The sequence below is a fragment of the Callithrix jacchus genome, chromosome 18, assembly GCF_049354715.1.
Source record: "Callithrix jacchus isolate 240 chromosome 18, calJac240_pri, whole genome shotgun sequence".
Lineage (NCBI taxonomy): Eukaryota > Metazoa > Chordata > Mammalia > Primates > Cebidae > Callithrix > Callithrix jacchus.
In genome coordinates, this window is record NC_133519.1 from 19,904,905 (window position 1) to 19,930,540 (window position 25,636).

Sequence of the window (25,636 nt, forward strand, 5' to 3'; positions counted from 1 at the left end):
TCTCAAAATGAGCTCTACTTTGGAGGATTCATTATGGTTACCCTAGAGCAAAAGCAAAATCTTACTAAAGGAATCATCGTGAAACAGCTAAACTTTGTGAGTTCAAAGCTGCCCTTACCCTTTTCGGTCAGCAAATTGCCCTGAAGATTTGGAAGGAGACAGTGGGTGGGCAGTGTGGAAGAGCTTGCCTCTGGAACCAAACTGCTTGGGTTCCTTTGTCTATAGGATGGGATACACACAATACCCACCTTATAGGGTGGTTTCAAAAATCAGATGAGCTAATGGCTAGAAAGCATTTGGCATGGAGTTAGCACATGGGGAGGGCTCAGTGAATGTCAGTGGCAGTTATTACTGAAGGTTGGTTAAGCATAAAGACCGCGGGCTTCGGCATCAGGAAGACCTGGGGCCCCTTGTTAATTGGCCAAGGTCTGTGGTTATTGAAGAAAATACACAGGAAGTCTCTAACATAAGACACGTGAATAGGTTTATTCACGAATGTTAGCTGGCAGCACCAGTCAGCCCATAGACTGAAGAGACAGCAAGCATTGCTGTCGGGAGGTACAACCCACCTCGGTGTTTCCATGCCAGCCTCCTGTTCATCAGATCAGCCTGTTACATATGCAGGGGCTGATTCCCTTAATTACACTGCAAGAGCAACCCATGCCTTGTCTCTCAGGCTTCACATATCTCAGACTGGTTCATGCACACACAGACCCTTCCCTCAACTTACATCTTAAGTACAATATGTCTGCCCTTCTTTCCTAAAATGGCCTCAGCTCATGTTCCTCTTGACTGCACGTCCTGTGACTCCCTGATGCTTATTACTCTCAACATGTAGATTTCGTACCACCTGCATCATAATCAAGCCGAGAGCCAGTTAAAATGCTGATTCGGACCCACAGAGTCACGATGGAGGAAAGCAGAGCGTGGCCTGTGAATCCACCTGCTTTATCCACCAGGTGATTCTACTCTAAGCTAAAGTTTGGGAATCACTACACTTCACCTGCTCTTCTGTTCTGTTGGAGCAAAGAGGAAGTTCCTCAGCCAGTGATATCTTTTGTCTCCCACCACAAAGGGTTTCTTTCCCCCTGAGTAAAGCCATGAAATAACACTCTCTGCTTCATTCTTGGTCTGGCCTTTGGAGAACATGAGAGGGGCTCCAGGAGCGTTTAATCTGTTCTTCTGGGCTTTCTGAGGAGCTGTCTCAAGGACTGCCGCAGGGAAGCAGGTGCAAGGCCAGGGAGCTTCAACCACAGACAGACTGCTTTTATCTTTTCACACAGGGAGTTCTGATGCAGGACTTGTTTGAAAATAGGGTGCTCTTGCTAAAAGAAAAAAGTTTAGAATCTACGGATCTTGTCCAACCCTTTACTTCACTAATTAAAAACTAAAAAACAAACAACAAACAAAAACCAGAGGTTTGGACTGGTGGAGAGACTTCCTCAAGGTCACACAGTTTAACAGCAAATCTGGGGCCAAAACTCGGGTCCCCTGGTGTCTTGCTGGCAAAATTTTACTTGATTAAACAAATTTGAGAAGTAACAAAACTACCTGGCATATAGAAAGCCTTCAGTGTGATTATTATTGTTGATGTCATCATTAATTTGTATTATTCCTTTGTTGTTATTAATTTGTATTTGAGACTGAAAGCACACAAAGAAAGCACAAGGGAAACAGAGGGGAGTGGCCAGAGGAAAGCTGTGGGCTGAGCAGACAGGTCTGCACATGATGCCATTTTTCTTAGTTAATTCGCACTTTTCACAGTACAGGGTCAAACTCTAACTCATCAATGTCCCAGTGTTGACCAGAATCTGGAATACTGCCTCATTTTATCAGAGATGTCATCAAACAGACATATAAAATTAGCCATCCATCTTACAAATATTTATCAAGCTTCAATTAAATGCCAGGCACCATTCTAGGTGTGGGATGCAGCAGTGAACAGGAAAGCTTGAAGCTTACATTATCATCAGGGTCAAGGTTGGGGAGGATAAGCAATACACAACAAACAAATCTGTAACATCAGGTGATAAAGTACCGTGAGGAAAAACAAGGCAGGATGAAGGAACACCAAGGGATGGGGGAAAGAAGCCTTCTTTGGTTAGAGTTCTGGTCAAATAGGCCAGTTGCAGCTCCATTGCCCTGACATTCCCTCCCTGTACACAGTCAGTATGAGGAGCTGTCAACAGAAGGCTGCCTAGGGAACATGGTGCTAGAGAAAAGGAGATGAGCTAAGACTCAACACTCTGATGACAATCTATGGTGTCCATCTCCCTTCTGTGAGGTTGCCTGGAAGCTGAGTCTGGCTGACAGAGTCCCTAGACAGAACTTGAATAGGCACTGTCAGGGTGTGTACTTCCATGACTCTCCTTTTGCAGTGCGTCCACAACACCCACCTCATTTTTCTAATGATGTACATAGCTTCATTTTATTATTTGTTTCGTAAGGGATAATTTGCATACCTCATCTTTGATGCACTAAATATTGTCTTCATACTTTGGAACTCTGAAGGCAATATCCCTGTTTCCTTTTCCAGGGCTATTCACTTCCCTTACCCCCCACATTAAAATGTTTCTTTTTAAGAGTACATAAATGGGAGAATGATCCAAGATGGCTGATCGCTAACATCTCGGGATTGCAGCTCCCAGTGAAAGCTCAGAGAACGAGAGGACACCACACTTTCAGACAAATTTTGGTCGCTCACGGAGCAGAAGATTCCCAGCGGAGGAGCTCCATGGGTTGCCAGCGCGACTCTTGTGGCCGGCGCAGCGGTTTTGCCAGTACCTCGGTGTGGCAGCTCTCGGTGCAGAGTAAATGGGACTGGTTCCCCTTCTGACCGAGAGGTTTGGTGGAGCCACACGGGTCACCAGCGCGACTCTTGTGGCCGCCGCAGTGGTTGTGCCAGCACCTCGGCGCGGCAGCTCTTGGTGCAGAGTAAACGGGACTGGTTCCCCTTCTGACTGAGGTTTGGAGCTCCGGGAAGGCAGAGTCGCTTATTACGAACTCATGAAGGAAGCCAGACTGGAGATTCCTGGGCAGAAAAGCACCATCAGTCTTAACGCTGCTGTTTTGGCCAGCACAGAGGGTTGCTCATATTTCAGCCCTGGGAATTAACAACGTGGACGTCCACTCAGAGACCTAATTTGAAAGTTGGTAATTACAAAGACGACAGGTGGATAAATTTACAATGATGTGAAGAAACCAGTGTAAAAAGGCTGAGAATACTCAAAATCAGAACGCCTCTCCCTCTAAAGAGGATCACAGTTCCTCATCAACAAGGGAACAAGACTTGTTGGAGAACGAGCGCATCCCATTAACAGAATCAGGCTTCAGAAGATGGATAATAAGAAATTTCTATCAGTTAAAAGAACATGTTATAGCCCAATGTAAAGAAACTAAGAACTTTGAAAAAAGGTTTGACGAAATCCTAATGAGAATAGACAACTTAGAGAGGAATATAAGTGAATTAATGGAACTGAAGAATACAATGCGGGAACTCCAAGAAGTATGCACAGGTTTAAACACTCGAATTGTTCAAGCAGAAGAAAGGATATCAGAGGTCGAAGTCCAAATTAATGAACTAAAATGAGAAGACAAGATTAGAGAAAAAAGGATAAAAAGGAATGAGCAAAGTCTCCAAGAAATGTGGGACTATGTGAAAAGAACAAATTTATGTTTGATAGGTGTACCTGAATGCGATGGAGAGAATGAATCCAAGCTGGAAAATATTCTTCAGGATATTATTCAGGAAAATTTTCCTAAACTAGCAAAGCAGGACAATAGTCAACCCAGGTAATACAGAGAACACCACAAAGATATTCCTCAAGAAGAGCAACCCCAAGGCACATAATCGTTAGATTCACCAGGGTTGAAACGAAGGAGAAAATACTAAGGGCAGCCAGAGAGAAAGGTCAGGTTAATTACAAAGGGAAGCCTATCAGACTTACAGCAGATCTCTCAGCAGAAACTCTACAAGCCAGAAGAGAGTGGGGGCCAATATTCAACATCCTTAAAGAACAGAACTTTCAGCCCTGAATTTCATATCCAGCCAAACTAAGCTTCACAACTGAAGGAAGAGTATATAAATGGGAGAATGAACAAGCAAGTATTCAGAGATTTTATTACCACCAGGCCTGCTTTACAAGAGCTTCTGAAAGAAGCATTACACATAGAAAGAAACAACCAGTATTAGCCTTTCTAAAAATAGACCAAAAAGTAAAGAGCATCAACATAAAGAAGAATTTACACCAACGAATAGATAAAACAGCCAGTTAACATCAAATGGCAGTAATCCTAAATTTAAATCGGCTAAATCCCCCAATCAAAAGATACAGCCAAAACCCAAGGCATGTTACATCCAGACCCGTTTCACATGCAAGGATACACAAAGACTCAAAACAAAGGGATGGAGAAAGATTTACCAACCAAATGGAGAGCAAAATTAAATAAATAAATAAAAAGCAGGAGTTGCAATTCTCGTATCTGATAAAATAGATTTTAAAGCAACAAAGATATAGTGGTAAAAGGATCAGTGCAACAACAAGAGCTAATGATCCTAACACCCAGATACATAGAGACTTAGACTCAATGAGACAGAAAATTAATAAGGATATCAAGGACTTGAACACAGATCCAGAACAAGTAAACTTAACAAATATTTATAGAGCTCTCCACTTTAAATACACAAAATATACATTCTTGTCAATACCACATCACACCTACTCATAGGTTTAAATGAAACATTGATTGGCCATTATTAATACCCATTTTTTTTTAGAATAAAGCAAGATTTCCGTTCTCTCTCCTTCTTTTTCTTCCTTTCTTTCTCTCCTTCACTCCTTTTTTTCTTTCCTTCTCTAAAAAAAAAGAGTATATAAATGATGCTTAATTGACAAACTATAATTATATTATGTTTATATAGTATGATGTGATGTTTGGATATATGTCTATAATTCAGAGTGATTAAATCAAGCTAATTAACATACCCATCACTTCACTTTCTTAATATTTTTGTGGTGATACATTTGAAATTGCTCTCTTAGTTTGAAATACATAACATATTATCATTGATTACAGTCATCCTGCTGTGCAGCAGATCTCAAAACTTATTCTTCTGGTCCAGCTGAAACTTTGTACCCTTGGACCAGTAATTCCCCATTCCTTCACTCCTCCCCTACCCACTGCCTCTGGGAACCATTATTCTTTCATAAATTCAACTTTTTTTTTTTAAGCCTAGTCAAGTCAAGCAGTGGGAAATGAGAAGGGACAAAGAAATCTGTAACTGGTTGTGATCCAGTTGTAAACACCACTGCACTCGGACCAGCCTCAACTTCTTTTATGTTCCACATCTAAATGAGATCATGCATTATTCATCTTTCTGTGCCTGGCTTATTTCACTTAGCATAGTATCCTCTAGATTCATTTGTGTTGTCCAAAATGACAGAACTACATTCCTTTTAAAAGCTGAATAATATTCCATTGTGTGTATACACCTCATTTTCTTTTCTATTTATCCACTGATGGACATTTAGATTGATTTCACATCTTATCAATTGTACATAATGCTACAATAAACATGGGAGTTCAAGTTAAAGGGATATCCCTTCAACATAGTTATTTGAATTCCTTTGGATATATTTCCAGAAGTGGGATTGTTGGATCATATGGAAGTTACATTTTTAGTTTTTTGAGAAACCTCCATACTGTTTTCTATAACAGCTGTATTAATTTACATTCCTACTAACAGTGTACAAGTGTTCCCTTTTTTCTGTGTCTTTGTCAATATATGTTATCTTTTATCATTTTGATAAAAGCCATTCTAACAGGTAAGAGGTGATACCCCATTGTGGTTTTAATTTGCATTTCTTTAGTGATTAGGGATGCTGACCATTTTTTAATGAACCTGTTAGCCATTTGAATGCCTTCTTTTGAGAAGTGCCTGTTCAAGTCCTTTGCCCATTTTTTAATCAGGTTACTTGTTTTTTTGCTAATGTGTTGTTTGGATTCCTCATATATTTTGGATATTAACTCCTCATCAGATGTATAGTTTGAAAATACTTTTCCCATTCTGTAGGTCTTTCACTTTGTTGTTTTTGTTTTGCTGTGCATAAACATTTTAGTTTTACACAATCCCATTTGTTTATTTTGCTTTTGTTGCCTGTCAGAGTCAAATCCAAAAAGTCTTGTCCAGACCAATGTAATGAGGGTTTCCCCTCATGCTTCCTTCTAGTAGTTTTACAGTGTAAGTCTTACATTTAAAGTCTTTCCTCCATTTTATGCGTAATGGAAGATAAAGGACTAATTTCATCCTTCTGCATGTGGATAACCACCTTTCCTGCACTGTTTATTGAATAGATTGTCCTTTCCTCATTGTAGGCTTTTGGCACCTTTGTCAAAAATCAATCAACTATAAATGCATTGGTTTATTTCTGTTCCATTGGTTGGTGGATCTGTTTTTATGGCAGTACTATATTGTTTTTATTACAATTGCTTTATAATATACTTTAAATTAAAGACCTGCAATGCCTTTAGCTTTGTTATTTTTGCTCAAAATTATTTTGGCCCTTTGTGGTCTTTTGTTGTTCCCTACACATTTAGGGATTTGTTTTTCTATTTCTGTAAAAAGTGACATTAGACTACAATTAAAAATAGGGATTGCATTGAATCCGTAGACTCCTTTGGGTTAATATGGACATTATAACAGTATTAACTTTTCCAATCCATGAACATGGAATATCTTGCTATTTATATGTGTTTTCATCCATTCTTTCATTAGTGTTTTATAGTTTTCAGTATATAAGTCTTTCACCTCCTTAGTTAAATTTACATCTAACTACTTTATCTTTTGTTGCTGTTGTAAATTGGATGGTTCCTAATTTCCTTTTTGGATAGCTTGTTATTAGCATACAGAAATGCTACTAATTTTTGTATGTTGATTTTGTATTCTGCAACTTTATGGAATTTGTTCATCAGTTCTGAGAGTTTTCTACTGAGTCTTTAGTATATATATATGATCATGTCATCAGCAAAGGAAGGCAATTTCTCTTCTTCCTTTCTTATTAAGATGCCTTTTATTTCTTTCTCTTGAAGAATTGCTCTGGCTAGGACTTTGAGAACTATGTTGAAAAGGAGTGGTGAAAGTGGACATCCTTGTTATGTTTCTGATATTAGAAGAAAAGCTTTCAACTTTTCTCCATTGAGTATAATATTAGCTGTGGGCTTGTCATATATGGATTTTATTGTGTTGAGGTACATTCCCCCATACTTATTCTGCTGAGAGCTGTTCACAACACCCCATCTCATTTTTGTAATTCTTTAGGAATAACATGCCTGCCTCATCTCTGATGTACCAAGTATGTACTTAACACTTTGAGACTCAGAAGGCAATCTCATTTTCTCTTTTCTCAGGGAAACTCACTCCTCTCCTTCCCATTAAATGTTTTTCACTATCACATGCAAGATCCTCTCTCTTCCCTGTCAAGTTCCCCAAATACCTTGCCAGTTACAATGGTTTTGTGGCACCCATGGCACTCTGCTCTCTTGGTCAAATCCTTCTTTGAAGGGGAGAGAAGGACTGTCTGGGATTCTGACCTTGGAACATTGGAGGTGGCTTGGAGTTTGAGTCATTGGACTGTGAGGCAGGATTTCCTATGTCTGAGAGGTTTCTTCCTCTGAGGGGAGGAAGCATGGCAGCAGTGCACCAACAATGGAGTCATTTTCTTCTAATCTACAGAAATGTTTTAGAAGTAGGGAAGGACTGGGCACGGTGGCTCATGCCTGTAATCCCAATACTTTGGGAGGCCATGTGGGGTGGATCACCTGAGGTTAGGAGTTCAAGACCAGCCTGGCCAACATGGTGAAACCCCATCTCTAGTTAAAAAAAAAAAAAAATCAGCTGGGTGTGGTGGCAGGCACCTGTAATCTCAGCTACTCAGGAGGATGAGGCAGGAAAATCACTTGAACTCAGGAGGCACAGGTTGCAGTGAGCTGAAATCTCACCACTGCACTCCAGCCTGAGCGATGAGGCAAGACTCCATCACAAAGAAAAAACAAAAAGAAGAAGAAGAGGAGGAGGAGGAGGAGGAGATGAAGAAGGGGAGGGCTTGGGGATTCCCTCTCAAACTACTAGAAGAGGAAATGAGAAACAGAAAGAGAAGTGGAGGGTTAAGAAGCAACCCCTAAACTGCTCTCTGCATGGAGCAAGAAGAGGTGGAGAGTAGTTTTCTACGATGGATAATTTCTAGCACTGAGGATAGCTAGCTGCCTGTGGGGATGGAGAAGGGGGAATGGGGTATAGTCCCTAACTCTTTACCTTTCCAAGCTCACCTGATGAAGTATTACCCAAAGTCTATGCAACTAAGTCCCTCCTCTAGAACAGTGGCTGCTGAACTTTAAAATAAAATCCATGCAACCTTTCCTCAATGTAAATATCACAAGAAACCCAATATGATAAAAATAAAATAAAATAAACTGTTCTTGTGGAAGTTGGAGGGAGTAGCCCAGCTCAGCACTTTATGTAAATCCCAAGGCAATGTCTTGGAGCCTTAAGGATTCTAGGGAGCTCCTCTGCTCAGGGATTGCAGATAAGCAGAAAATGGGGTGGCATTGGCAGGTGTAACTCCTGGGTTTTCATCTTCATTTCAACTGGAATAGCTGAACTTTCACCTAGTTACATAATTGGGCTTATGAAAATATTTCCTGGATGGGAGAGAGGAACATTTCACTTAAAGAAATGTTCCCGCACCCTACTCAAAATCCTTTAAAAATAATGTTTATCGACTGGGCATGGTAGCTTATGCCTGAAATCCCACCACTTTGGGAGGGTGAGGCAGGCAAATCACTCGAGCCCAGGAGTTCAAGACTTGCTTGGGCAGCATGGCAAAACACCATCTCTACCAAAAATACAAAATCAGCAGGGCATGGTGGTGTACTGGTGCACTTCTGTAGTCCCAGCCACTCAGGCAGCTGAGGTGGGAAGACGGCTTGAGCCCAGGGGTGAAAGGGGAGGGGAGACTACAGTGAGCCATGATTACACCTCCTTACTCCAGTGTGGGTGACAGAGCAAGACTCTGTCTCAATCCGTCAATCAATCAAATAGTGTTTCTCACCTTTTTTTATAGCCTTAAAACCACAAAAGCATGCCATATGCTTCCATACGTAATTATGGCTCAGTCTGGCAGAGGTCCTCAAAGTTGGGATTTCTGCCTCCATTGAGAATCACTAACCTAGGTTTAGCTCAATGATCAGAAAGACAAAACCCAAGCCACCTCATATGAGGATGGTGCAGACCTCCCCCCCTGAAATGTTTTGTTGCAATCAATGACCATAGCTTGTGTCAAAGAGTGTTATAAAGCAGGAATATTCAGTGGGGCTATGGAAAATATAAGGCTAAAGATGCTGTTCATTATCACACAGTGTTTTCTTGAGAAAAAATGCCTCCCAGTGGTAGGAACAGCAGGGCCATTTCTCTGAGCAGCCCTGTGATTTTACAGTAGATTTTATTGCCCTCTTGGAGTTGCTGATGGAAAGCAGAAAGCTGCATTCGTAGCCCTCCTGTAGCCATGGATCAAACACTGAAACATCATTTGGATACCGAGCTTGTCCCTTGCTGCAACTTATTTTCCTATCCTACTTTCTTCTGACCTTATCTTCCTAACTGGTATTTTATCTTGCGACAGTGTGTACATTTTATAAGACATGTGTGAGAGTTTAGCCAAGTGTACAGTTAGAGAGAACACAGTCCACACAGGACCGCCCTCACTTCTGACACCTATTGCAAGCCCAAGGAATTTCAAAAACTACCCTCAGTTTTAATAATTTGCTAGAAGGATTCACAGAATACAATGAAAGCTGTTATATTCATGGTTATGTCTTACTGAAGGGAAAGGATACAGATTAAAATCAGCCTGGGAAAGAAGCACACAGAGTCCAGGGAAGTACTAAGTATGTCCTCTCCCAGGGCGTTGGGATGGGGTTCTCTCCTGGCATCAGTGTGTGACAACACACACACAGTATTTCCAACGAGGAAAGCTCAGCCAAGCCTCAGAGTTTTTACTAGGACTAAATCACACGCTGCCCACGTGGCTGACTGTCAGTCACCAGCCTTTCCAAAGGTCAGGCTGATATCTTTGGTCTCCAGTTCCTCTGGAGGTAGAAATGACAGTGCTTGGCCCAAATCCCCCATCATAAATCACACTGTTGAACTGTCTGATGGCCAAGGCCCCTGGACAAACAAAGACACTCTTATCAGGTATGGCATCCCGGGGCCTAGAGATTGGCACCCCATAGTGGGGGCAAAGGCCAAACCTCTCTCTGGGAAAGATTGATTCTTTGCTAGGGAACTTATAAGATTCACCTTTCGAACAAGGCAATAAGAAGGAAGGAAGGAACAAACCAATCAAACCAAATCAGTCCAGTATGGCCGGACTCTTGAATCCTGCCCTGCACTGACAATGACGCTGCTGGAGAACAAGGTCCCTCAGGGAGAAATCCAGAGCGAAGGGTTCTAGCAGGGCTCTCTGTGCCCACAGCCACTGAGCCCCTTTATGAGCTGGTACCCGGGGCTGGAGAAGGGGGTTAAGGGTGCCACCCAGCTGTGAGTGAGGTGAGGAGATAGCTCACAGAGTCCTCTGAGACCAAGGAAGCTGCAGAATGCTAACACACATTGGGACTGACTTGTACTCATTCTGTCACCTCACTTTATTGGGTAAGATTCCCAGGCATGGAAGGTTAGGACATGCAGTAGAAAGTGGAAGTCCTGGCAGCTTTGCAGGACCATGTGGAAAGGATGCGGGGTCAGGGTCACAGTTGACACCCAGGCCCCAGAGCCTTAGAGCTACTTTCATGAATCTTCAGGCCACACCTAGACAAAACTACTATTGTTTCTCCCCTGGCACTATGAGGAGTTCCGGGGAACTCAGAGGGCTGTGATTAACCCCCCAAAAAATACAAAAACAAAAGAAAAACAAACCAACCAACCCTGTCTGTAAGGCCTCAGAACTCCCTCTGCAGAATGGCATACAGACCTATCAATGGCTCACCCCAGCAGCAAAGGGGAAGAAGGAAATGTAGACAGCTCAGAGGGGAGAGTGCATAGAGAGCCTGGAGAGTCATGAGGGCCAAGCTGGATTCTGGTCTCCTGCAGGTCTCCCAAGCTGACCTGCACATGGGACTCCAGCTCCTTCCACCTCTCTGTTCCCATCCTGTGTGTGACTCTAGCTCTGCCCCCCACCCCACCCCTCAAACACACCCTATGGCCTCACTGCAGGAGAGAAGTTGCCTGTGTCTCAGGCCAAGAGCTAGAAGGCTTAGAGTTGGTGAGACCACAGGAAACCAGTTCTCTAGAAGGATCCACAACTTCTATGGTTGAGAAAAGGAGACACGTCTCACTGCTTGGGTCCTGTTGCCCTTTCTTGTTTTCCTAACGCTTGACATACCTCTTCCTCCACACATCTGCCCCTCCAAGCTCCCCTCATTCCACGCCAGGCTGCTTAGGGTGCAGTGATGAGTGCACCATTATCCTAACCTCCAGGGCTCTGAGCCCAGTTAGAGGACAAGATGCACCAACAAGGGAGAGTTTTTGGGCTCACTCCTATGGAGACACTGTTCTCAGCCTCACAGGATGAGATCCCAGCATTGTGCTCTGACTTCACTGGGAAGAAGAGGGAGGCGGTTCCACCACAGGGAGCTGAGTGGTTCCCCACAATCTTCTCATCAAAGTAGAATGAATACTGGATCAGAGAAGCCCCTCTGGGCCTCGCAGAGGAGCTGCACCACGTCCCCCACAGCAGGGTCAGCGGGCCCATGGTACAGAGTGAGTACAGGGCAGGACACAGGAGCTGGGATGCACATTGGGTGGGAGGTTCAGCCTGACCACCCAGGACCTGGCTTTCACCTCTCCCAGGGACCCTTCTCCCAACTCCCTTCCTCCCAGGGGGTCCCACTGCTCAATGTCCAGACCCCTGGGGGTGTCTCCCCACCCTCATGAACTTACCCTGTACTCTGACCTCCAGCTGGGGGCTCTGCTTCTGGACCTGGCCACCCTCAGGGGCCGCCTCACACCAGTAAAGCCCAGAGTCTCCACCCTTGACTCCTGGGATGCAGAGTTCTGGGTGGGGGCCCCTGTCCTGGAAGGTGCGGCAGTCCTTGTGGAAGGACAAGAGGAGCCTCAATGCTGACCTCAGGGGGTACAGCTTTGTCTGACATCTCAGGGTCACCAGGCTCCCCTCTCGGGGCTCAGGAGAGGGGACGGCACTCAGCTCCGGAGGTGGGAACAACTCTGGGGAGATGCAGGCCCAGGGCTCAGGAGGCAAGTCCAGGGTGATGAAGCCCCATGAGGCTGAGGCCTGAGCTTCTACTCATCCCAGGCTGCAGCCCGGGGTTCCTGATGGGAGGCAGTTTCATCCCCAGGACCTGTCCTCTTGTCCTCACCCACAAGCTCTGAAATGACTCCCTCACAGCCAGTGGGGGCCTTCGAGGTCCTCTAGTCCACACAGGGGAAGGGTGAGCCTGGACTGGTCCATCCTCTTCCCAGCACCCCCTCCCAGGGATCTCTCTGCTCCTTCCCCTGGTCCCAGATGTGTCCCATGGTGGGGAGGGGGACATTCAGATAACATCTTGGGAAACCTTAGAGCCTCACACATTGGTCCAGCAAGAGGGGCAGCCAGAGACAGGGGTCCTTTCCTGAGAGCTACTGACCTCTAGAGACAGGACCCCTGAGTGGCACCTCCTGCCCCACAAACTCCCAAGCTGGTGACTCACCTTGGACTTGAACCATGGCAGCCTCTGAAGTTTGTGTAAATGTCTGTGGAACATACATCACCTGCCCGGTGCAGCGGTACTGGCCATGGCTCTGCACTGTTGCTGCTCCCATGGACAGAGCCTGCTTTCCTTAGAGAAATGAAGGACTTTCCCATCTTTGTAGAACTTCACCTGAGACAGTGGTGTATTCTTCCGTCCCTGACATCACAGAGTCAGGGCCTCTCCTTCAAATACAGGGTTTGGCCAGGCTTGGAGGTACAGTCAGGCTGTGAAACACAGAAACAGGGAAACCCTGGAGCAGCAGGTCCCATGGGTCACTTCTCTCCCTCTGTCCCCCAGCCTAAGGCCTCTGCTGGGGATGGAGGCCCTTGGATGGCACCGGTGCAGTGTCTCTGTCTCCAGTCCTTCATGCGGGCCAGGGCAGGGCAGGACTGGACTTCCTTCACTCCCTCTCCTTCCTTTCCTTTCTCTCCTCCCTTTCCTTCTTCTCTCCTTCCTCTTCCCTCCCTATCTGCCTCTATCCTTTCCCTTTTCTTCTCCCTTTTTCTTCCCCCCAATCCTACCCTATATTGGGTTTGCCTCCCCATTGACATGTTTGGGTCCATCTAGAATCATCCTAATTATGTAGCTATCTTATTCCTCTTGCATAGATTCCAATTTCTTCACACTTCACATGCTACCCCAGTCCAGGCTGACCCAATAGTCCCCACCTCTAGTGACAGCTCCACGTCCAGACCTGTGAGAATCCAGGGACTGAGGGAGCCTGATCTGGCTCACTCCTCAAAGGCTCCCGGAGGTCCGGACTCTATCAATGCCCCACGCCAATACCCATCCCCAGCAGGGGCTCCAGTTTTCACCCCAGCCATACAGAGGCCTGGTCCTATCTGTTCTCATCCTGAACTTAACTTCTCTGCCTGATTGGGCAGGACAAGGGGTCTCTCCACAGGTATGGAATTGCCCACAGGTAAGATTGCCTCAAGAGCCAAAAGCCATGGCTAGGAATCAGGCCTGAGGGTCATGACAAAGGATGGCAGAAATGGGATTCATGGAAGAGTTCCCTTCTCATTCCCATTATGAGCAAAAACACAGGTGTAATCAGCCTCTTCCTGGACCATAGGCACCTTCCATCACTCCTGGAACTTATGAGGCTCACAGGGCCACTTGTGCACAGGCCCAGTGCTCAAACCTGGTTCCTTTATTACCAACAACCACAAAGCACTTGGGTTTCCAAGTGTGCTCACACTCCTTCTGCAAGCAGTAACATAGATAACTCCCTGGGAGTCTCAATATTCAGATATATGTCAGAGTTCTCACCTCTTCAGACAAAGGTAATGATTCGATGGAAGGCAGAGAAGCAGGATTTAATTCATTCATTGACTCATTCATTCACCAATCATTTATTGATTTATTTATTGAGATGCAGTCTTGCCCTGTCCCCTAGGCTGGAGTGCAATGGTGCAATCTTGGCTCACTGCAATTTCTGCCTCCCAGTTTCAAACAATTCTCCTGCTCAGCCTCTCGAGTAGCTGGGATTACAGGCACCCACCAGCATGCCCAGCTAATTTTTGTATTTTTAGTAGAGATGGGGTTTCACCATGTTGGCCAGGATGGTCTCGATCTCTTGACCTTGTGATCCACCTGCCTCAGCCTCCCAAAGTGTTGGGATTACAGGCGTGAGCTTCTACTCATCCTGGCCTCATCAATCATTTATCAAGAACCTCTACATGCCAGGCCCTCGGGTATACCCTGGTTCACAGTGTAGAAGGCAACAAAAGGGACAAAGTGTTACGAGTGTGACAGAGGGGGCACGGAGAGGAACTGCTTAGTTCTACCTGGGGAGGACACCCAAAGAGGTGAGTTTGCCTTGACTTCATCTTGAAAGACAAGTATTCAGTATAAGGGAGATACAGGCAGAGGCCATTTCAAGATGTAGCCACAGGAGCAAGGGCACAGCCAGGAGTAGCCTGGGAACTGGCAGAATGTGGCATGGCTGGAGAGGTAGGCTGTGAAGAGGTTGTGCTGAGAAGTAAGCCTGCGGAGGCAGTAATCAGATGAATTCAAACTATGCCAGAGCAGTGGGAAAGGAAAGGAGGGATTTGAGATCCGGAGTAATAGAATCAAACCTGCATTCGAGATCCTGTGGCTGCCAAGCGAAGAACGATCAGAACAGGGTGAGGAAAAGACAGTGAGCCTATTGCGATCGCCTGGGCAAGAGAGGGAGGTGTCAGCTAAAACAAGGGCAGTGAGGCGGGAGGGAGGGAGCAGACCCGACTGACACTAAGGAGGTACAATCTACAAGACTGGATGATACAGACTTGAAGATTTGATGGATGTGACGGGCAAAGAGAAGGGAGGAATTGAGGGTAATAGGAAATTGAGGACAAGACACTGATCTGTGGTAAAACGTGAGTTAAAATGTATCCATCTTCAGATGAGATGTTCTTGGCATGGCCAGGGGAAGGTATCCTTCAGTTCAGAGTCTGTATGTAACTTCAGGGTCCGTTCTGGGCTGGAGATAGAGACTTGGGAGTCATTTATATTTGGTGGTGCTTGAAGCCAGCTGTGTGGATGGAGCACTCCAAAACTAAAGGAAGGAGTATAGATTGTAGTGTGTGTAAGTTATTTTTAGCCTTTTACTTTTTATATATAAAGAATATGTATATACTATATATGGCTTAAAATAGCACAAGTATAAAAAACAACTAAGATGTTTATTAATAAGGAATTTGTGAAATAAATTATGGTCTAGCCACATAATTAAATATAATGTAGCCATGAGAAAGAATGAGATTGATCCATAAATACCTATGTGGAATGAGCCCAAGATACAGTGTTAGTGAAAAACACGAAAAGCAACGTGTGAAACCATGTGTACAGTGCACCTTCATTTGTATATACAAAGAAACACTCATACATATTCACACACCTATATATGATTGCATATGCATTAAAATGTTTAGACTGGGTAACCAACTTATGGGCTAAGGTGTGTGCTTCCTTGTTCTTTTTAAAAAATTTACTGTTTTTACCATATTCATATATATGTTCAATCAAAAAGCTAGGTTAAATAAAATATTCCAATCTTTTGTATTTCCCCATATAGCTTTCAATAACCCTCTCTTGACATTACCTGAGAATGGGTCCATTCCCTGCAACTGAAGATTCTAAGGAACTGAGTTTCTCAGTATACAATGGGAATGGCTGGGAGGAGATGAAGAGCAGAAGACGGTATCAAGAATCCAGAACCCAGCACAGTAGTGTTCACCTGTAGTCCCCACTACTCGGATTCCTTGAGCCCAGGAGTTTGAGTCCAGCCTGGGCAACATATTGAGACCCCATCTCTCTTTAAAAAAAAAAAAAGAAAAAGAAAAAATACAGGAGCTTGTAGCTTAGGGGAAGAGTAGGTGAAAAGATGAACAATGTGACTGGAAAGATTTCCTAATCTCTCTAGAACTGGGCTCTACCATAAGGCAGGTAAATGAACAAGCATAGCCACCTGGGTCACAGATGCTAAGACAATGTCCATACAGGTCAGGAATTAAGAAGAAAGGCAGATAAGGAAGCACAGACTGCATCTTATAGGACAGATTCCTAGCACTCTTTTCTTTTTAAGTTTCCTTTTTGCTTTCCCTAGTCCTGCATTTTTGTTGAAGGCAGAAGATTAAAGAAAGAATAGCTGAGCTGATATCCTTGGAGTTACAGGCTGAGGTCCCAGGTCGTACTGGAAGACATGAGGTTAGCAGATGTAGTCTTTACTTCGGGAGAAAAAGAAGAGTTTTCTGCTAGAAGTTGGGTCTTGTCTCTTTTCTACCCTCCTCCCATGCCATCTCCCCAGTTATAGAAAAGATTAGTCATATCCCTGCAGGATTAGCTCCCTATAGGGCCAGTGACAGGATCCTTCAGCTATCGCTGAAGTGCTAGGACTTCAGTTGGTAGAGAAGCCTGGTGTAAATGGAAGAAAATGACCAGAGAAAAGCAGAATGTGCCTAGGTGTAGATGTTTGCCACCAGGAACCGGGGAGGGAAAGGACCCTGAGACTTTCTCACCTAGACCCAGACCACAGCCCTATGCAGACAGGCACAAATGCCAGGGCTCAGTAAGATGGAGCCTCAGCCAGACAGCTGTTCCCTCAGACAGATAATTTCCAAACAGCTCGAGTGGTCAGAATGGAACATGAACACAGGCATACTCATGGAGACATGCAGGAACGTGAGATCAAAGGCTCGCCAACCTTTCCATCACAGGGGCCTGCCATGGAGAAAAGGGAGGGGATGAGATGAGATAATAAGGACCTCCTGACAGAAAGAGTGGATAGAAGTGGGACTGGTGCATACAGGAGGATCTCTGGGCTTCCTCCCTCCCTCTCCCTACACAGATTTGAGAAGTGCCAGCCCCCACCACTGCCCCGCCCCACCGGGTCATAGTTCCTGCTAAGTTGCATTGGAACATTTCTGCACTGCGTCCTGGCCATCCTGGCTTTAGGGTCTCCACAGAGTGAGCCCATGTCATACCCCTCCCCACTTCAGGAGGAGCAAGACAAAAAGACTAGATGAGACCTCTGTGACAACCATCTCGTCCTCCAAGAAGAAGCAGGCAGGACGAGACTCAGGGGTGAGAGAGGCAGGTAGAGGCGGGGAATTGGATAAAGGAGACCTCGACTTTAGTGTTAATTGTTAGGAAGAAGGTGGCTCTTTAGACAGGACTCCAGATCTGATGAGGTGGGATCTCAGGCACATGGGAAGATTTCCTAATCTCTCCAGAACCTGGCTCTACCTTAAGGTAGGTAGATGGACAAGTGTAACCACCTGGGTCACAGATGCTAAGAATGGCATCCAGACAGGCCAGCAGCTAAGAAGGGAGACAGATGAGGATGTATAAACTGTGTCTTATAAGACAGATTCCAGGCACTCTTATTTAAGTTTCCCTTTTGTTTTCCCTAGTCTTTAATAAAAACTTGTCTGAAGGCACCAAGATGTGTTGAAGGGGAAGCAACGTTCCCCAAAGTCCAGCATGGCAGACATCAGTGGTGGTAACCAAGGAGAGATCCCAAGCGAAGGTGAACCTCAAAAATGGAACCTCGAGTCTGTGCGGTCCAGCTGCTCTCCCCACCAGGAAATGCTTGTTCCAGCCCAACATCAGTGGCTCTGAGTTTTGTTGCTAGAAACCAAGTGAGAGTTTCCTTGTAAAGATACAGACAGAGCAGTCCCTGACTTTCTCCTTTTGCAGGAAGGAGGGATTCTCCCATTCCATACCATCTTCCCCCAACGCTGGCCCCAGAAACACTTAATTTGACTATATGAAAATAAAGATTGTTTTTGGTTTGAGGCATAAGAATCCATTTATGCTTATTCTTTATGAGGCACTCAATTAGCCTTGTATGTGATCAAACGTGTCTCATCAATGCGGTCGGCATTGTTTCATTTTAACTTCTGTTCGGTGATGTTCAGTTTTCTGAGTGTCTGGATCACTTAGCATGAGCAGAAAACCTTGCAAAATTGGTGTGGGTAAGGGAAAGTTGTAATGATGGTTACAAAGCAGGAGGAGCAGAGGGCTACCTAAGCGATATGGTCTGAGGTGTTTAGGAAAAGCCTTTCTCAGGCACCTCTCTCTAGGACACCACCCCAACACACATGAAATTCCACTGATGTCTTTTTGGTTGCCACTATGTTCCCCAAGTTATTCTTTGAATATGCAAATACTGCTAGGAAAATAAGGAAAATCATATCATATCTCTGTTTAGAAACTGGTCTAAGACATTTATAAATGTTCAGAAAAAATGTAAATCTCCTTGGGTAAGCAGGCTTGGATGAAACTACGAGTTCAAGTTGGCAAATGTGCACGCTTTAGCATTTAAAGCCAAGTGCTTTAAATCAGTCTGAGCTTCAAAAGGCAATAGTTAAAAGTCGAAGTATAGTAGACAAAAAATATTTTCTTGACTGCAAGAGATCTTCATGGGACTCTTTACCATGAATGACCTAGAAAAAGTAACGTCAGGCGATCTTTTTTTTTTTTTTTTTAACTTTAATTCAACTCAACAAAGACGAATTTAATTCTACTATATGTAAGGCACTGTGGTAAATAAAACTGAGGACACAGAGTTCCATAAAACAGTTTTGTCCCCAGACACTCTAACCACACTGGACAAAACATGTATGGAGACAAGTGTCAGGTTGCTGTGAGGGCTCAAAGAAGGGTGGAGGTCTCGCCAGTAGCATTGAGAAGGGGTTTGGAGGCAGCCATAAATCCATAAGCTACACATGAAAGAACTGGCTCAGAGACTGTTTTAGGAAACTGTATGATCAGGTCTGGATGGAGCACAGAATCAAAGTGGGCAGTTAGAGGAAAGTTAGGGCGGGGAGAAGATTGGGATGCCCAAGCAAAACCAAGGCAAAGGACATTTAAGGCCAGTCCGCAAAGTGTGTCTTTCCTCCTTTTCCTTTTCTCCTACTGTGGAGGCTTCATTCCTATCCACCCGACAGAACAAGGATTCTGAACACACTCCCAGGAGGGGTTTCTGGGCAGCAGGCACCTCCCCACTGTGAGCTGTGCCCTTGAACCTGCTCATGTCAGGAGGACTGGCCTTCTCATCTGGCTCAGTGTCCGCCCTCCTGAGGCCCCTCTTCCCAGCCTCTTCCCCTCTGCCACATCCCCTGACACCCTCCACCAGCCTTGTCCCTCTGGTCCCTTTACCTCATGGCTGAAAGTGGCCGGTGGTAGAACGGCACCCAACCTCACTGAAAGGATAGTGGCTTTAATTTCACCTCATGTCAGAGCTCAGCCCTATTTAATGCCTACTGTTCACTCTCTAATGCTTTCCATGCTCTCTTCCATCACTCTCTGCCAGTCAGTGTCTCTTGGACCCAGCTGACTTTCTTTGTGTCGGAGGGCAGAAGCAGGACTCACGGGAAGGAGAAGCCCACATGCACCAAGGGACACGGCTCTTAATGTGTGAGAGGGATGTGGAGGCTGCTCACGGCTTATCTTCTGTGATGGGCTTAACTGTGGCCCCAAAAATTCCTATGTCAAAGCCCTGAATCCATATCCCAGAATGTGATTATATTTGGAGACAGGGTATTTTAAGGGGTAATCAAGTTAAAATAAGGCCATCAGGGTGGGCCCTAATCCATTCTGATTGGTGTCCTCATCAGAAAAGGAAACCAGGACACAGATGCATATAGAGAGATGACTGCACGGAGTCACAAGGAAAAGACAGCTGTCTGCAAGCCAAGGAGGGAGGCCTCAGAAGAAATCAACCCTGGCCAGGTGCAGTGGCTCACGTCCGTAATCCCAGCACTTTGGGAGACTGGGGTGGGCGGATCACCTGAGCTCAGGAGTTTGAGACCAGCCTGACCAACATGGAGAAACCCCATCACTATAAAAATACAAAAATTAGCTGGGCGTGTTGGTGGGTACTGGTAGTCCCAGCTACTCCGGAGGCTAAGGCAGGAGAATCACTTGAACCCAGGAGGTGGAGGTTGCTGTGAGCTGAGATCATGTCATTGCATTCCAGCCTGGGCAACAGGAGCGAAACTCTGTCTAAAAAAAGAAAGAAAGAAAGAAACCAACCCTGCCGACCTTTGACTTTAGACTTCCAGCCTCCAAATCTGTGAGGAAATTAATTTCTGTTGTTTAAGCCACCCAGTCTGTGCCATGTGTTACAGCAGCCTAAGCTGACTCCTGCATCTGCCAAGCCTGTGATGTCCTCAAGAAGAGCAGAGGACGACTTCTAGCCCCAGCCAAGAAAGGAGCAAGGATAGCAACCTCACAAGCCAGAGGGGAAACAGGCTTCCCAGACCAGGGGGTGCTGGCAAACAAGGCAAGCTCCTCTTTCCCATCTGCTTTCCATTCTCCCATGACTGCCTTAGAGCAGACTGGGCTGTTGCAGGCATCTCTGTGCTGGCAGGGAGTGTGCTCAGGTCTCTGTTCAAAAGAACCTGGTGCAAGAAGCCTCCAGCCTCCTGCTGCTGTATTTTGGATATGTTGGGTGTTCACACCATCCCAGACTGCTCCCCGCCAATGAGTGAGCACAGAGAGTGCCAGAAACAGGGGAAGAAACAGGCCACTGTGCCTGATGTGGGGCTTCGCTAAGAGGTGAGCTCTGTTCTGGGACTCTAAGACTGGCAGGGACGTCCGGGAGCTGCAGTGCAGTCTGAGGATCATCCTACCTGATCCTTTTCCCAGCCTGCTCTTCTTTCCCAGGTGTCTCACCGGCTCTGCAGTCTGAAGTCTCTCCCGACCACTCCTGCTCCCCGTTCTTCATCCTTTACAGGCGCGGTGTTTCCCACAATGACGCCTCTGCAGGTTTAATCTTGTTTTGGCCTCTGCTTCTCTTCACGGATCTGGCTACCCCTAGTTGTCCTTCCTTCAAACCATCCTCCACACTGTTAAGAGTCCTACTCCTTCTAAAGACCAAATCTGATCTTGTCACATTCTGCTTCCATTCTTTCCAAGATGTCTGGTTGCTTACAAGATAAATTAGAAGCTTACGTCTCTTCACACCCAGCCTGTGCTCAACTGTCCACTCTCTGATCCTCTACCCCAAGCCTGTCCTGACAGCCACCTGGAACTATCTACACTCATCTACACGCCAGTGCCACTTGACAGCAAGCCCTGGGGCCATATGACTCCTCCATTTTGGAACATCTTTCTCCATCCCCATCACCCCTTCCTGCCACACACACACACACACACACACACACACACACTCTTACTTCGCTCTGTGATCTTTGAATTCCTATTAAGATCCACTACAAATGTTCCCTTCTCAATAAAGTTTTCCTGGACACCCAAGCAGAGGAAATCATGCCTCCCTTTGTGCTATTTTTAGCACTTACTAATATCTCTTATGGCACTTACCAAATTGTCCCACAGTTCTTTGTCGTTTAGGGTAGGTGTAAAATCGTTTTGGTGTCTCCAACACTAGCATAGTACTTTGTGTAATGTTAAGTATGTCTATACGTGTACATATGCATACACAAGCATGTGTGCATGAAACATGATAGCATTAGAGTTTCTAGCTTATGTCCCAATATCTTGGCCATTCATTAGCACCCTGGTTAGGATCATCTCTTATCAACTTATCCTCAAGACCAGCTTCTGCCTCCCGTGCCCATCAGAGGTCCTATCTGTGCCTCCTCATCTGCTAGGTGGAGTGCAGCACATATGATAGGTGGATTATTGAGTGGCCCTGGACTGGAGTCACAATCACTGATTATATGCTGGAAGTCAGAGAGGGGACAGGGAAGGTCCCCCTTTCCTAGGAAAAGGGTCTTCAAGTTGCCAAGAAAAGTAAGGTCAAATTCCCCCAGGAAGTAGATTTCTGACCACTCCTTGGATTTTTTTATTTTTTGCTTGAGTTAATTTAAGTTAGTTTCTACTACATGCAACTAAAAGGCTTTGATGAATTCACTTGAAATTCTGTTGTTAGGAAGGAAATGACTTGCTTGAGAGATCAAGCTTGGGATGAAGGTCAACATTGGCCAGGACACTTAGAGGGCAATTAATCCTTGTGGCAGGGCAGGGATGGGGTGGAGGGGATAGATGATCTCTAAGGTCCCTTCTGAGAGGAAAAGGGTGCTTCCCCTGATGTGGAGCTTCGCAAAGAAGTGAGCTCTGTTCTGGGACACTAAGCCTAGCAGGGTCACCCTGGAGCTGCAGTGCAGTCTGAGGATCGTCTCACTCGATCCTACCCGATCCACCTGTTCTGACCCATCTCCTCCCTCCCTTCAAAATGTAAAGCAAAAGACAGGAAGATCTCCTTGCAGATCTTCAGCTCCCTCAGGGAAAGAGACCCAGCAGAGTCCTGCATGGCAGCAAGGGGCCAGGGCGGGAGAAGAATAAAAGATGCCCAGAGAAGAAAGGCAGTGCCTCTCCCTGCAGCAGCCAGGGTTACAGATATGACGGAGCACAGATGGTGGTCTCTTCTACAGCAGCATGAGCCGAGTTACTCAGAGGATGTGAGGAGGAAGTAGAGAAACTGCAGTCTCAGCTCAGAGTTTTCCTCACATGCTTGTGAAAATAAAGTTACCCTCTGTACAGACTGAATAATGCCCTCCCCCAAAGATGTCCACATTCTAATCCCTGGAACCTGTCCCTGTTTTGTTATATGGCAAAAGAGACTCTGTAGATGTGATTAAATTAAGGATCTTGAGGCTGGGAGATTATCCTGGATTATCAGAGCAGGCTTGAGGTAATCACAAGAGTCCTAAGAGAAAAGCAGGATGCAGCCCCATGATGAGGGAAGCAGAGTTGGGGACAGAAGACGCTATGCTATTAGCGTTCCAAAGACAGAGGAAAGGGCCACAAACCAAGGAATACACCTGTATTCTTCAGTAAATAGCAGCTGCCTTGGAGTATTACTGCTTGTTATTAAATGATTCAATACATGTAATAGTAATTGTTCAATAAATGCTTGCTATTACACCCTTGGATCTCTTAGAGCTGCACTGTCCAGTATGGCAGCCACAAGCCACGTGTGTCCACGCAACACAGGTGTGGCTTTTCTGAACTGAGGCATGCTGGACATGTAAAATATACACCAAAATTCAAATAATGAGTACAAAATAAAGAATGTAAAATAGCTCAGTAATCTTAATGTTAATTATAAGGTGAAATGACATTTTTACCACATCAAATTAAATAAAATATATTATTAAAATTAAATTTCACCTTTTTTTAGTGTGGCTACTAGAAACGTTAAAATTCTGTATGGGCTCACATTATATTTCTATCAGATAGTGCTCTTTGAGTCTCTAACCCCTTGCTGAATAGAACAGACTAGAAGCAAGCCCTATACATTTAGGGAAAGTGGTGTCACACACTGACTCCTTAAAGTCACCCCTGGCACTCATCTGCTCCCTCTGCTCTGAATTTCTATGATGCTGACTGAGGAACATCCCTGGGCACACCCTTAATTCTGGACTGACAGGTATAACTAAACCAAGAGGGTGAATTCTGTTGGCCTCAGACAGCACAGACCCCTGCACCAGGACAGACGGAAGTGATAGCTTCTTTCTCTGTAAATGTCTAATGAGTTCAGAGTACCAGGCCCCCACACAGTGACCCGGGGGGCACCTGTACACTCCATGCTGTGGCTATTCCTTTAATCCTTACCACCTGCTCTAAAATGTTTACCCAATAGTTTGCCATGGTGCTTGAACTTCTACCATTTGGTTGCCTCTTTGGAACAGGAAATTTAACTCTGTCTGGTGACCGTGCCCAGGATTTATAGCTATTGAGCCTCAGGAGCCATCAGGAACTTTCTTTTCTTCTCTAGCCTTGCTGATTCACTCTCTGTCCAAGAGTGGCCCTAAACCAGAAGAAACCTTCCGGTTTCCTTTTCCTAACAGGCCCTTACGACCACCCACATGGTCTGCTTCCTTATTAAAGGCTCTACTGCCGATCACTGCAGCGATTGCTATGCAGCAATAGAAACTAATACAATATGTAAAGACTTCATATGAGGCAAACTAAACATAGTGTTAAAAGTACCCATGAAAATTTCAGAAGAGCTGACACCGACGGCTCAACACAGCCAGGTTTTTTCTTCTTGATTGACTGTGTAAAACATGGCAACAAAAGGTTGCAGGCCAGAGCTGGTACCTCCATCTACCCCAGAAAGAATAATTCATAATGAGTGAAAAACAGCAAAACTGTGTCACTAAAATGACCTGAGACTTGGAATTAGGCAAAAGAAAATTCTAAGTGTTCTTTCAGTGCAGTACGAGGCTTGATTTCTATGCACTAATTTATTTCACAAGATTGTAGGAATACACCAGGCATGGTGGTTCATGCCTGTAATCCCAGAAATTTGGGAGCCTGAGGCAGGCGGATCCCTTGATCCCAGGAGTTCAAGACCAACCTGGGCCACACAGTGAGACTCTGAGAGACAAGGGCTGGACAGACACAGGGGCTGGACACATGGGGTGGTCTGGACAGGCTCTGCAGCACAGCAGGCTTCATGAGAAACAGGCAGAAGGGCCCAGGCATGAGAAGCTACCGCAAATAAAGAGCAGCGGCAGCCATACAGGGCCTTATTCTCAAGCAACATGAATCATCTCTGAACTGGTCTGGTCCAATCCCTACTGTCTAAATAGCAAATATATTTTTTTAAATATTAACAAACACATATACTAAAAACAGATTTTCATCTTTGCCAAGTGTGTGTTTTTTTCCTATACCAACCTATTCTCCGATTCTCCTACACCAACTGAGTATTATCCTAGAATTCTGTTCCACTCTGAGACTCAGTGGCAGGAAGACTCCTTAAGGGCACAGTCCCATAGGACTGCCCTCATCTCAGATGTCAGTCTCAAGCATCAGATCCCCAGGCTACCCACACTTGCATCCGACTTTGCTACAAAGTCAGTCTTCCCATACCCCACCCCTTGCCAGGTCTCAATAATTTGCTAGAATGAGTCATAGAACTCAAGAGCTGCTTTACTCACATTTACAGATTTATTATAAAGGATACAGATGAAGAGCCAAAGGAACAGGCCCAGAGGAGGGTTCCGGGAGGGTCCCGAGCACAGGGCTTCTGTCCCCATGGAGTTGGGGCACACCATCCTCCCAGTACGTGAGTGTGTTCCCCAGCTCAGAACCTCATTGGTGAAGGGTTTTTATGGAGCTTTTATTACATAGGCATGATTGATGGAATTACTGACCATTGGTGACTGAATTCAATCCTCAGCCCCTCTCCCTTTCCCAGAGGAGGAGGAAGTGGAGCTCAAAGTTCTGAGCTTGATCAGAACCAGCTCCCATCTTAAAATGATCTGGGCGACCCTACCAAGAGTCACCTTGTTAGCACAAACACAGATTGCTGAAAGGGGTGCATAATGAATAACAAAAGATGCTTCTACCACACAGGAAATTTCAAAGG

At 45.3% G+C, this 25,636-nt stretch overlaps 1 pseudogene across 1 annotated transcript; it reads right to left on the bottom strand.

The window, feature by feature from the left end:
- Window positions 1-1,164: 1,164 nt before the first annotated feature.
- On the bottom strand, window positions 1,165-13,020 carry LOC100895353 (Fc receptor-like protein 6; annotated as a pseudogene). The gene is made up of 3 exons (XR_013529055.1): window positions 12,760-13,020; window positions 11,993-12,277; window positions 1,165-11,837 (listed from the first exon to the last, which is right to left on the bottom strand). The product of XR_013529055.1 is annotated as an Fc receptor-like protein 6 (transcript).
- Between the last annotated feature and the right edge of the window lie 12,616 nt (window positions 13,021-25,636).